This window comes from Harmonia axyridis, chromosome 4 (genome assembly GCF_914767665.1).
Source record: "Harmonia axyridis chromosome 4, icHarAxyr1.1, whole genome shotgun sequence".
Lineage (NCBI taxonomy): Eukaryota > Metazoa > Arthropoda > Insecta > Coleoptera > Coccinellidae > Harmonia > Harmonia axyridis.
Window position 1 is genome coordinate 23,309,725 of NC_059504.1, and position 11,571 is coordinate 23,321,295.

An 11,571-nucleotide genomic window follows, 5' to 3' on the forward strand; every position below is an offset into this window, starting at 1 on the left:
ACTTTGGAAATATTTAGAAGCAGGTGTCTATCTGCACTCCCAAACAGAAGAGGTTCGAGAACTAGTGGAAGAAGGTGCAACGGAGTGGGCGGTGCGGTTTCGGGCCGTCCCATGGGCGGGGCCTCCACCCCACGTCGGTTTATTATCGCCCTTGTTAAGTATCTCCGCTCTGCGTGCATGCCCATTCATTCCAAAAATCAACATTTTATCTGATATATTGATATGTTCATCGGGGCTTGAAGTGTAACCTCCTGCGATAAGTTTTATCCAATTTGCCGGCAGTAGATATCCTCTCTTGTGCGCCTGTATTCATTAGGGCCTATTAGGTATTTCTGAAACTGGAGGAGTTTATAGATTTAGCGGTTGAGTTTATTGAGAAAAAGGCGGATATCTGTCTTGATATGTATCATAGTCGTCTGGAGTCGAAGATGTTGATCAAAGTTGTCAATTAAAAATAGGTATCCGTACTCGGTTCGTATGTGTAGGTTGTTATTTACTGCATATATTTATTCTATTACCTAGTACTTATCTAGGTAGCTGATCCAATGGAATCATGCATAAAATTGAATTTGGAAAAATAAACTTTTTGAAGGCTGATCCAATTATTGCTTTATAAGACTTTGAAGTGATAGACAGGACCGCCGCCAGGAGCGGCATACCGGACATTTTGCCGGGGCGTCAAATTGTAGGGGCGCAAAGTCAGTTAATGAAACAAGACTTTTGCACCTTTAAGGACCACGTTGTCTGTTTACTATAGTCTTATAAATAGAGCATAGAGCGTCGTAATTTTAAACAATGCAGAACTTTTTTTGATGGAATCGAGAAAACGTCGTTTGATAAATTTGACATAGTGATTTTAAATTGAAAAATACGTTTTCAAATGAAATCAAGAATATGACAGGAATAACAGATGCTCCTTTGAAGAAAATTCGTATAAATTAGACAAAGCATGGCGGCGAAATTTTATTTTGCCGGGGCGCTAAAATATCTGGCGGCGGCCCTGGTAATAGATATAGGTAGATATAATAGGCAACATTTTATTTGCAGTTGCACGGCCAGATCTAAAAGCGGGCAAACCGGCATTTTGCCGGGGCAGCAAATATTGAAGGGCGGCATTTTCTATTTTTTCCGAGAAATCCGAATTTCTTGATAAATGGAGTGAATGCCCACTGATTTCTAGGTCAAGGATTTTTCTCACCAAACTAGCTTTTGGAAAAAGGTCAACTAGTTTCAACTTTATTTCAAAGTCTTCATCAAGGTCATGAAATGAACAACAAGAATTTCAGAGCCCATTTCAGAGGCCTGATGAACCTGAAGATTTTAAAATAAAGTTGATCTAGTTGGCCTTTTTTCCAAGAGCTGGTTTTATGTGAAAAATTCTTGACCTAGAAACCTGTGTGAATTCACTCAATATAAAAACATAGGTCTCATCATTTGGATTAAATAATTTTTTTTTTTTATATTTTGTCAAATTATATTTGACAAAGGACGCATTCGAATTCAATAAAATAATGGTTTATCAGCATCATCCGATTGTTTCGCTCAATAATCTCAAAAAAAAAAATTAAATGTTCAAGCGTTTTATGAAAACTCAGCAGAAGAACCTCAGAGCCTGATCTAAAAGAGCGGCAAATAATCAAATATTGGAATTTTCTACTTTTTCCGAGAAATCCGAAGTCATAGAATAATCTATTGATGATTTTTTTTCAATTTCTCCGAATTTCACAGATGATTTTTCATATCCAATTAACTATTGTTGGACGTGGGCGCATTCGAATTAAAAAAAATAGTTCATCCGCAGCACTTGATTTTGATTGTTCTACTCAATCATCCTAAGGAAAAATGAAATGTAGAAGAACTCAGTAGAAAAATCTGAAACCTGAATTCATTTCATATACTTAGTTGATCACTTAGGTATTCATTAGAATTCAATAGAGCACGTTATTGAGGAAATAACCCCCCTCATTGATTAAAATATATGAAAGAAAATTATGAGTATATATATACTTAGTATATACAGAAAGTCGACGAGGTCAAATTTAAGTTAGAAACACTCAGAGCCTTCGCTAGACAAGCTGCTGCTCTAAGAAGAGACCCAATTTGCCGCCCTAACAGAAACCAACTCAGCAAAATGCAAAAAATTAATATTGGGTAATCTAACGAGAGATGAAAAAATCGAAAGTATCTAAGAAAAATTTTTATAACAGGGGAAAAATTTATTGAGAAAAAACAGCAATTTCAAACATGTACAAAAAATTAAATTTATCTTGAGGTTGGTGAGAAAAAATAAATCCTTGTACTTTCCGTTCCTATACCGTTCGAATTTTCCTATCCCTGTACTCTCATATTTTTGAGAGGTAGAGGCATTTTTTTAATTCGCTGACTATAACTTTTTCAAAATCATCTCCAGCCGTTTTTTCTAAAGGAACAAATCTTGAAAAATATTCTCTGATTCTCATAATACCTCAATTATTCACAAAAGATCAGTAGAACCTTTGGTCAGTGCCAGTATCTAGGGCGTGGCAAAGGTGGCACTTGCCACGGGCGTAAGGTCTGCAGGGGCGCCCAAAAATATCAAGAGAAAAAAATATTGGAGCACCAGACATGATAATTCGATCACAACTCGGTTTTGATGTTTACGCCTCGCAACGAGCAATGCCGAGGAATCTGGAAACCAAGGACGGAGATCTTCCTTTTTTCTTGGGGGGGGATCTCGAAAAAAAAAATTTTTTACAACAACGTTTACTCATATCTGAAATGTGAGAAAAAGAGTTGGAACTTAATTACTCAAAATATTTTTTTTTATTAACAATTCGATTGTTCTCACCTTATACTGGGTTTTCCTAAAACGGAGTTACGAATGAAAATATTCCTTGGATAATTTTAAGAAAAAAAAGTCCCATAAACATGAGCCCGCAAACGCTTTGTTTTCGGGATACAGGGTGTTTCTTGTATAGTCATACTTCTAAGTGATGCTTATAGATATATATTAGTTTATCGAATCTTTATTAATCTTCGCTACATAATTTGTTGATGAGTTATAATTAATTTATTACTCACAGCTTATAACTATTAACTGGATTTTTATAATAATTTGGATTTTCCTGAGGATTAACAGAGAGCTGTTCGATTTTTTTTTCGAAATCGATAGCAGATACGACATAACTACAACAAACAAAAAAGTGTTCTGGTGGAAAGAAGCAGGTACCCTTCCAGAAAAAATATCACCCTGTAGATTTGCATACAAAATAGTCATATCACAAGATGAAAACTTTAAATCGGAAGATCTATGCCAATTCAAGTTTAATATCTTGCGAAGGGAAGGTGCTATATGAGAAAAAAAACTTTAACAGCGGTTTCTCAAAACCAAAGCATTTGCAGATTCATGTTATAGAACTTTTTTCTCAAAATAATCCGAGAAATCTGTCATTTTCATTTGTACCCATTAGGAACACCGTTTAGATATAATCAATTCAAAACTGATATCTGCACCTTTAAATTGCAATTTGAATGAAAACAAACAAACAAAAAACCGAAAACAACGAGTAAGTGCATACCGATTAAGAATGCAAAATGTACAGATGGCAAATGAGAGGCGACACCGACAAAGCAGATAGATAAGGGAAAATAATAAACCTCGGACATAGATGTGCTCGTTGTGCAGTAAAAGTACTCATCTTGAAAGCGATAATAAAATCATAAACCGCAAAAGGGTCCGATTTTGTACTCCGTGTCGATTTCAGAGGAAAGTAAAATGATTATTGGTTCTTTTTATGAAAAAATTTTCGTTTTTCGTCTTTGCGAAAATTCTGAAATTTTATATTTTGGAGAAAATGGGGGGGGGGTAAATTACCACCCATTTCTACGCCCTTGCTGGAAACATTGAAAATATTGCTAGTCTTTCCTAGAATTTGCGTACTAGGCATAAAATAATCACGAAATATATGACTTAAGTTATGAACAAAAAAATACTATAAAAAAATATAATCGATGAAAAAAAATCTTCGAAAAGGGGGGGCGTTGTCTAAGATATTGCCACAGGCGCAATAGTACCTAGATACGGCTCTGACTTTGGTGTATCTACAAATCTGTTTATACCTAAATGCCATCTATTCTACGTGACTTTCATTGAAGGTATTACTCAATGCCGAAAAAAGCTTTAAAAATCAAAAATTATAGAGCTTTACTTTCATAAATGCTCCGAATTCAAAGATAAATTGATAAAGTAACAATAACACCCACTTCAAAACTGATTGAACGATAAATAAATAAGTATTAACTATAAATTCTCCCATACATTTTCTCAGTAGGTACATCTGTACAATTCGATCAGATCTGAGCGAATGATTTAGCTATTTAACTATTCACAGAGGTTACTACAATAAAGAACTACCTATATAATATTTCCCTGCTTCATTTATTGTTATTTTACAGAGCCCGTTGAATTCCACCGATCACTGTATGTTATAGGTTTTTTCTATATAATTTATTTATATAAATTCAATTATAAGTTTGAAAAGGTTATATGCTGATAGTCGGTATGAGTTAAGAAGGGACATAAATCGAAGCAAAATTAATTTATTCGACAAATCAATGAAGAGATTACCAAATCCGGCGCATTCGCCATATTGCAACATTTTAAATTAATGATTCCAAAGAAATATTATAATAAATTAACCCAAATTTGACACAATTTTTAGGCCAGATCATTAATTATTGCATAAATCCATATTGCTAAATAATAATGGATATACCAACGTTGCGGAAAGTTACACCCAGAAGAAATTCTTCAATATACAAGAGAGGATAATTTTACCTTCTATTATTTCATATTAATACTCATTTTTCCTCGTTTAGAAAACTAATAAAATATGAAAATAATAATAAAAAAGTGAAAGTATATTTATTAGTTTTTCTAAACGAAAAATATGATTATTATTATGCATTATTTGATAACCAATAAAGGGACATTCAAAAATGTATTCGTTGGTAATGTTATGTTTTTCGATACATCATATTTATCTTTCACAAAAGCAATTATCCCAGTGAATTAGTAAAGGTGATTGATTATCAAATTAAAAATATGCCAATTTTATTATTAATATAAACTGCTCGCTTGAGATTGAAAACAAAAGAGCTGGATAGTATTGTTAAAATACGTTATCGGAAAATGATATATTACATTTCTACGAACCTCAATAATAATAGATATTAATATTTATTCACACTATAAATACAAATACTATGAACAACTTCGGCCCATCAAACATTACATGGGGTGTCAGAATACAAATTTAGTCAAATATATAAAACAAACAATGAAATCTACAGAAATACAAACATTTTCAACATTTCCTGAGATGAACCACCAGAACTGATCATTCCAGTATTCCTCCATCGAGTAGGTAGTAAGCTTTTTGCGCAAGTATCTTGTCTATCTCCTTTTTCATCTTCCTTTAGTTCATGATTTTAAATCGTTCTAGGATCTTATTGTATACTTGTACCTATACCTAGTCTCATGGTTGATAATAATCAGTTGAGCAGCATTTATTCTGTGGTACGGTGCTGTGAACATACCTGCATTTTTTGTTTCATACTTGTGATATTCACAGTTTTTAGATAAATTATCCTTGTTTTCATGGATGTACAGTGCATCCCATTTTGGGTGAGACAGCCAGGTTTCTCGCTTGTTTTTTAAGATAGAGCCTTGCGGTTTTCACGAAAAAGTAGGACAGGATCGTGAAAACCGCAAGGCTCTATCATAAAAAACAAGCGAGAAACCTGGCTGTCTCACCCAAAATGGGATGCACTGTACAGGATACAAGCAAGTTTGTACCTACAGAGAAGTGAGCATCAGAATACTTTAATATAATAATATAAGTCATGAGATTTCATAGTTTTTAACCACCTATATTCTAAGAGTGCAACTTTCGACTACGGCAACAGTTCAAACCGTCAAATAGGAATAATCCATCTCTTTCCTATGCTGTCAAACAAAATTCATGCACAATTTGGCAACATTGGAATTCATTGCTGTTTGTAGTCGCTCCTATCATTTTTGACTGTATTTGCCAATTAATGTATCCTGCATTGAAAATTGCCTTACACTTCTTACAATGATATTTATCTCTCACACTTTCAAGGGCGTAGGTATTGGGGGGGTACTGGGGGTAATTACTCCCCACCAAGATTTTCAAAATATAAAATTTCAGAAATCTTGCTAAGACGAAGAACGAAAATTTCTCCATAAAATGAACCAATAGTAATCATTTCACTTTCCTTTGAAATCGACACGTCAGTAAAAGATCGGACCCCTTTACGGTTTATAAGTTTATTATTAGTCTAAGATCCCGATATAAAACGACCTTCATCGAGATGCTTATTTGATAAAACGTATTTTATATTTAATTTAACATGTCAATAAACATATCGCATATGGGTTGCCTAACAAATTTTAGTCCAGAGTAGGTTTAATTAATAATTTAAAAAAAATTTTTTTTCGAACTTTGCAACGGTTTGCTTATTAGATAAATTCTATACCAATCGAAAGTATGAAGCCCATAGAATGTGCAAACGTTAGGTTGCCTATTTTTTTCCGGTCACAACTCTAAGGTTGCCAGGTATAAACAAGTCAATCTATACTAGCATTTTGCAACGGTCTGACTATTTAATCAAAATCAATAAAATTAAAGATTATTTCATTATGAACACGGTGGTATAGGGTTGCCTGCGAAAAATCAGTCCAGAATCCCGGTTGTCGAATTTTAAAAAGTTAAATATTGCTGCGAGAGAGGACACAGCATAGCAGCTGTTTGAAGTCCGTCCAGTGAAAGAAAGAGAGTGCGCATGCTATTTGTTCTTGGAAATGAAAAGGATAGCGATAGACTCGTATACAGTGTGACCAGATTTAGTAGAAATCTACTTTTTTAGTAGATTTTTCGCATTTTCATGGAGTTTTTAGTAGGAAGAAATCCTTTGGTAGATTTTAGTAGATTTTGGTAGTTTTAAAAAATATAACCGAGACGATTGGGAATATGGAAATTCGGATGTCTAGACTGTTTCTATGAATCAATTCATTGTTCATTTTCATTGAGGTTCTACGTTCTACGTGTTTCTAGAAGAACGTACCTACTTAAACATAATAAAATCATAAAACTTCTGTCGGCTGAGAATAAATACGAAGAATGATGGAATATCCGAAGGGTGCCTCATTGAAAACAGATAGTGTGTGAACTTCCGTTGAAAATATACCATTATCTCACATTTGGTACTCTATTTAGTGGAAAAAAATATGTCTAACTGGAATTTCATCGACAAATTTGGGTGGCTGCATATTTCGAATGCCAAATGGAAGAGAATATTTTCGGCTATTAACCGCATCAAAACAAAAAATGGAAACAATATAAAAAAATATCGCATTTTTATGAAAAATTATTCTGCCAAAGAAGACAGCGATCACTTCTTAGAAAAAATAAAAGACTTCGACTCCAACTCCATACCACCAAAAAATTTCACGAACTATTTTTGTAAATTCCATGTGGCTTGATGCAACGGATCCAATATGCGTGAAACTTCAGCCTGAGAACTTCGGTTGTTTCTTAGATGAATATTTTAAACCAGTAGGATTCATTGGGGATCATACACCTTTGAAGATAGAAGACATTGTCGAAAGAACTGAAACGGAGAGTGATGATGACGAAGAAGATTCAGAAGTTGGAGATCATAGTTATATGTCCGATGACTCGGAACCTGAATGATTTCAAAAAATTTTTGTATTTATAATTTTTTATGATAAACAGAAGTATTTTTTAATTGTTGTTTTTCATTTCGTCGTCTAATAATAAAGATGAAATTTGCAAGATTAGTATTATATATGTATTACTATAACCTTCTTTTTTAGTAAAGATACTTTAGTGTCACATAAAAAATATACACAAATGAATAATTAATTGATAAAAAAAAAATTAAATAACTATTCCTCTATTTCGAAAATTATCTACTCCAAAATGATGCACGCATACACGAGTCTATCGCTATCCTTTTCATTTAGTGTCACATAAAAATATACACACATAAATAATTAATTGATTAAAAAAAAATTAAATAACTATTCATCTATTTTGATAATTATCTGCTCCAAAATGATGCACGCATATACGAGTCTATCGCTATCCTTTTCATTTCCAAGAACAAATAGCATGCGCACTCTCTTTCTTTCATTGGACGGACTTCAAACAGCTGCTATGCTGTGTCCTCTCTCGCAGCAATATTTAACTTTTTAAAATTCGACAACCGGGATTCTGGACTGATTTTTCGCAGGCAACCCTATACCACCGTGTTCATAATGAAATAATCTTTAATTTTATTGATTTTGATTAAATAGTCAGACCGTTGCAAAATGCTAGTATAGATTGACTTGTTTATACCTGGCAACCTTAGAGTTGTGACCGGAAAAAAATAGGCAACCTAACGTTTGCACATTCTATGGGCTTCATACGTTCGATTGGTATAGAATTTATCTAATAAGCAAACCGGTGCAAAGTTCGAAAAAAAATTTTTTTTAAATTATTAATTAAACCTACTCTGGACTAAAATTTGTTAGGCAACTCATATGTGATATATTTATTGACATGTTAAATTAAATATAAAATACGTTTTATCAAATAAGCATCTCGGTGAAGGTCGTTTTATATCGGGATCCTATACTATATCGCTTTCAAGATGAGTACTTTTATTGCATTACGAGTTCGTCTTTGTCCGAGGTTTATTATTTTCCTTTATCTATCCGCTTTCTCGGTATTCCCCTTTATTTGCCATCTGTGATTTTTGCATTCGTAATCGGTATACTACCCGTTGTTTTAGGATTTTTGTATCATTCTCGTCTCAAAATTTCAATACTTTAACTATCAAAGAATTGAACTGAGTAATTCGCATCGAAAAAAAAAATTGTCTGTGCTGTGTTGTACAATTTATTGTGTTTCATTCAAAATTTAAAAAGAAACTCTGGTTCAGTACCAAGCGCGGTCCTAGGAGGTGAGTCAAGGGGGTCATGAACTCATGAAAGTACTTTCATGCCTAGGCATCATCAGAATTGATTATTCTATTGACCCACCTATAGTGTGACATACTAAGGCTAAAAAATTAGCAGAACTATAGTTTCGCTTTATTTTGGCCCCCCAAAAAAATCTGGCCCCCTCTTGGCCACCCCTGTTTTCGAAAGCTGGCATCGCAACTGATGCCGATGCAAACAAACCCTTAGAACATTAATAAATTCTAAGATATAGAACCGTACGGAATGTCATATTTGAAAATCTGTAAATAATATCGAATTCAGAATTTCGGTAAATATCACGGGCGTAGCCAGGGGGCGGTTGCTAGGGGGTTCAAACCCCTCCAAAATGTGAAAGTGTCACCATTTATTGAAAAAAAAGTGGCGAGATGACAGTCAACCAACCTTCGAATAGCCGCAGTCAATAATCTGAATTTTGAAACCCTCCTGAAATTGAAACCTGACTACGCTATGGCTAAATATTAACAACATAACCAGTAGCAGTGACGTTTGCCACGCCCACTTGCATCTCAATAATCTTAAAATCTGTAAATAGAATCGAAAACAGATTTTGGAAATGTATTTAGAAGCGCGCGATAGCAGAAAACAGTGACCATTACCTTATCCACTGTACTTGCACCTCAAGGCTGTGGCGTACCCAAGAGGGGGGGGGGGGATATCCATTATATGTAACAACTAACAATCTTATAAAGGGTGTTTTTTTTTAGAGCTATAGAACTTTAAATTGCAATAAAACAACGATGGATTATTTGATTGACATGAATTTTATTTATCCACAAGTTAATCTTGTGGCATTACATTTTAAGTATGATTTCTGGCATATGACCGCCACGGCTGGCTCGGATGTAGTCCAATCTGGACGTCCAATTTTCGATGACTTTTTCCAACATTTGTGGCCGTATATCTGCAATAACATGGCGAATGTTGTCTTCCAAATGGTCAAGGGTTTGTGGCTTATCCGCATAGACCAATGACTTTACATAGCCCCACAGAAAGTAGTCTAGCGGTGTTAAATCACAAGATCTTGTAGACCAATTCACAGGTCCAAAACGTGAAATTAGGCGGTCACCAAACGTGTCTTTCAATAAATCGATTGTGGCACGAGCTGTGTGACATGTTGCGCCGTCTTGTTGGAACCACAGCTCCTGGACATTATGGTTGTTCAATTCAGGAATGAAAAAATTAGTAATTATGGCTCTATACCGATCACCATTGACTGTAACGTTCTGGCCATCATCGTTTTTGAATAAGTACGGACCAATGATTCCACCAGCCCATAAATAAAGCGCACCAAACAGTCAGTTTTTCTGGATGTAACGGTGTTTCGACATACACTCGAGGATTAGCTTAACTCCAAATGCGGCAGTTTTGTTGGTTGACGTAGCCATTCAACCAGAAGTGCGCTTCATCGCTTATAACAAAATAAAATGGACGTAGTGCGCGATACGTATTCCGCACAGACCATTATTTTTGAAATAAAATTGCATTATTTTCAAGCGTTGTTCAGGCGTGAATCTATTCATGATGAATTGCCAAACCAAACTGAGAATAAATCACTCGACATCTGTTAAATCGGTCGCCATCTTGAACAGTAATGCCAACTTAAAGTTATATACCTCGAAAAAAAACACCCGTTATATCACAATCTTATTATGAGTAAGCAAATTTCTTTGGAAAACTTCTTCAAAAGAAGGAAAATTTGTTTTCTATTTTGCTATTGTACGTTATTTGTTTACTTCTTCCATATTCAGAACAATTTTTACAGTAAAGGCTAAGCTATCTATTCTCTATCACTATTCTCACTTCTTGTTTAGATGGATCCAAGATGATTTCACGGTATTGAGATTCCTAATTTATGCAAAAGTTAAATGTGGAAGAGAATAGGCGTAACTAGAGAGGGTGTTATTTGGGACATTACTTGCCATTGATTAGAAGAAATAAAAAAAATTGTAAGTAACAATTTAAAAAAATTATTTTCAAAACAAATTGAAAGATTTTGCTTTTTCGAAGTGAGGATAAATGGAGCAGAACATAACATTTTAGCTAATGACCATTTACCACTGGTTCGTGGCTGAATTCAAACTTGTTTTAGCAAAAATTCCAACAAGACCTCACGTGACACCTAAAAACCGTGGCCGACGAATTTGCTCACTGCAGCCACAGTTGGATTTGAAAAAAAAAGTATTCTTTCTTACAGAAAATGCCCCAAAAATATGTTGCGATAACATAGGATGTAAATATTCTGAGTGCAAAGCAAAGTCACAAGTTTCCTGTAAAAAATGCAATATTGCATTTTGTCTTAACAAGTACCGAAATTGTTTTCGACGTTTTCACTTGAAGTGAAAATATGTTATGGCTTTCATTTTACTGTATTACAACCTATTTCTAAAAAATTAATTTGAATAAGTAAAATGTTTCATTCAATCGCGAATTGTGCCATATCAACAGTTTTCGCAGAAAATTTAAGGCTAGAAATTTTTAGACACTTTTAGGGATAAATA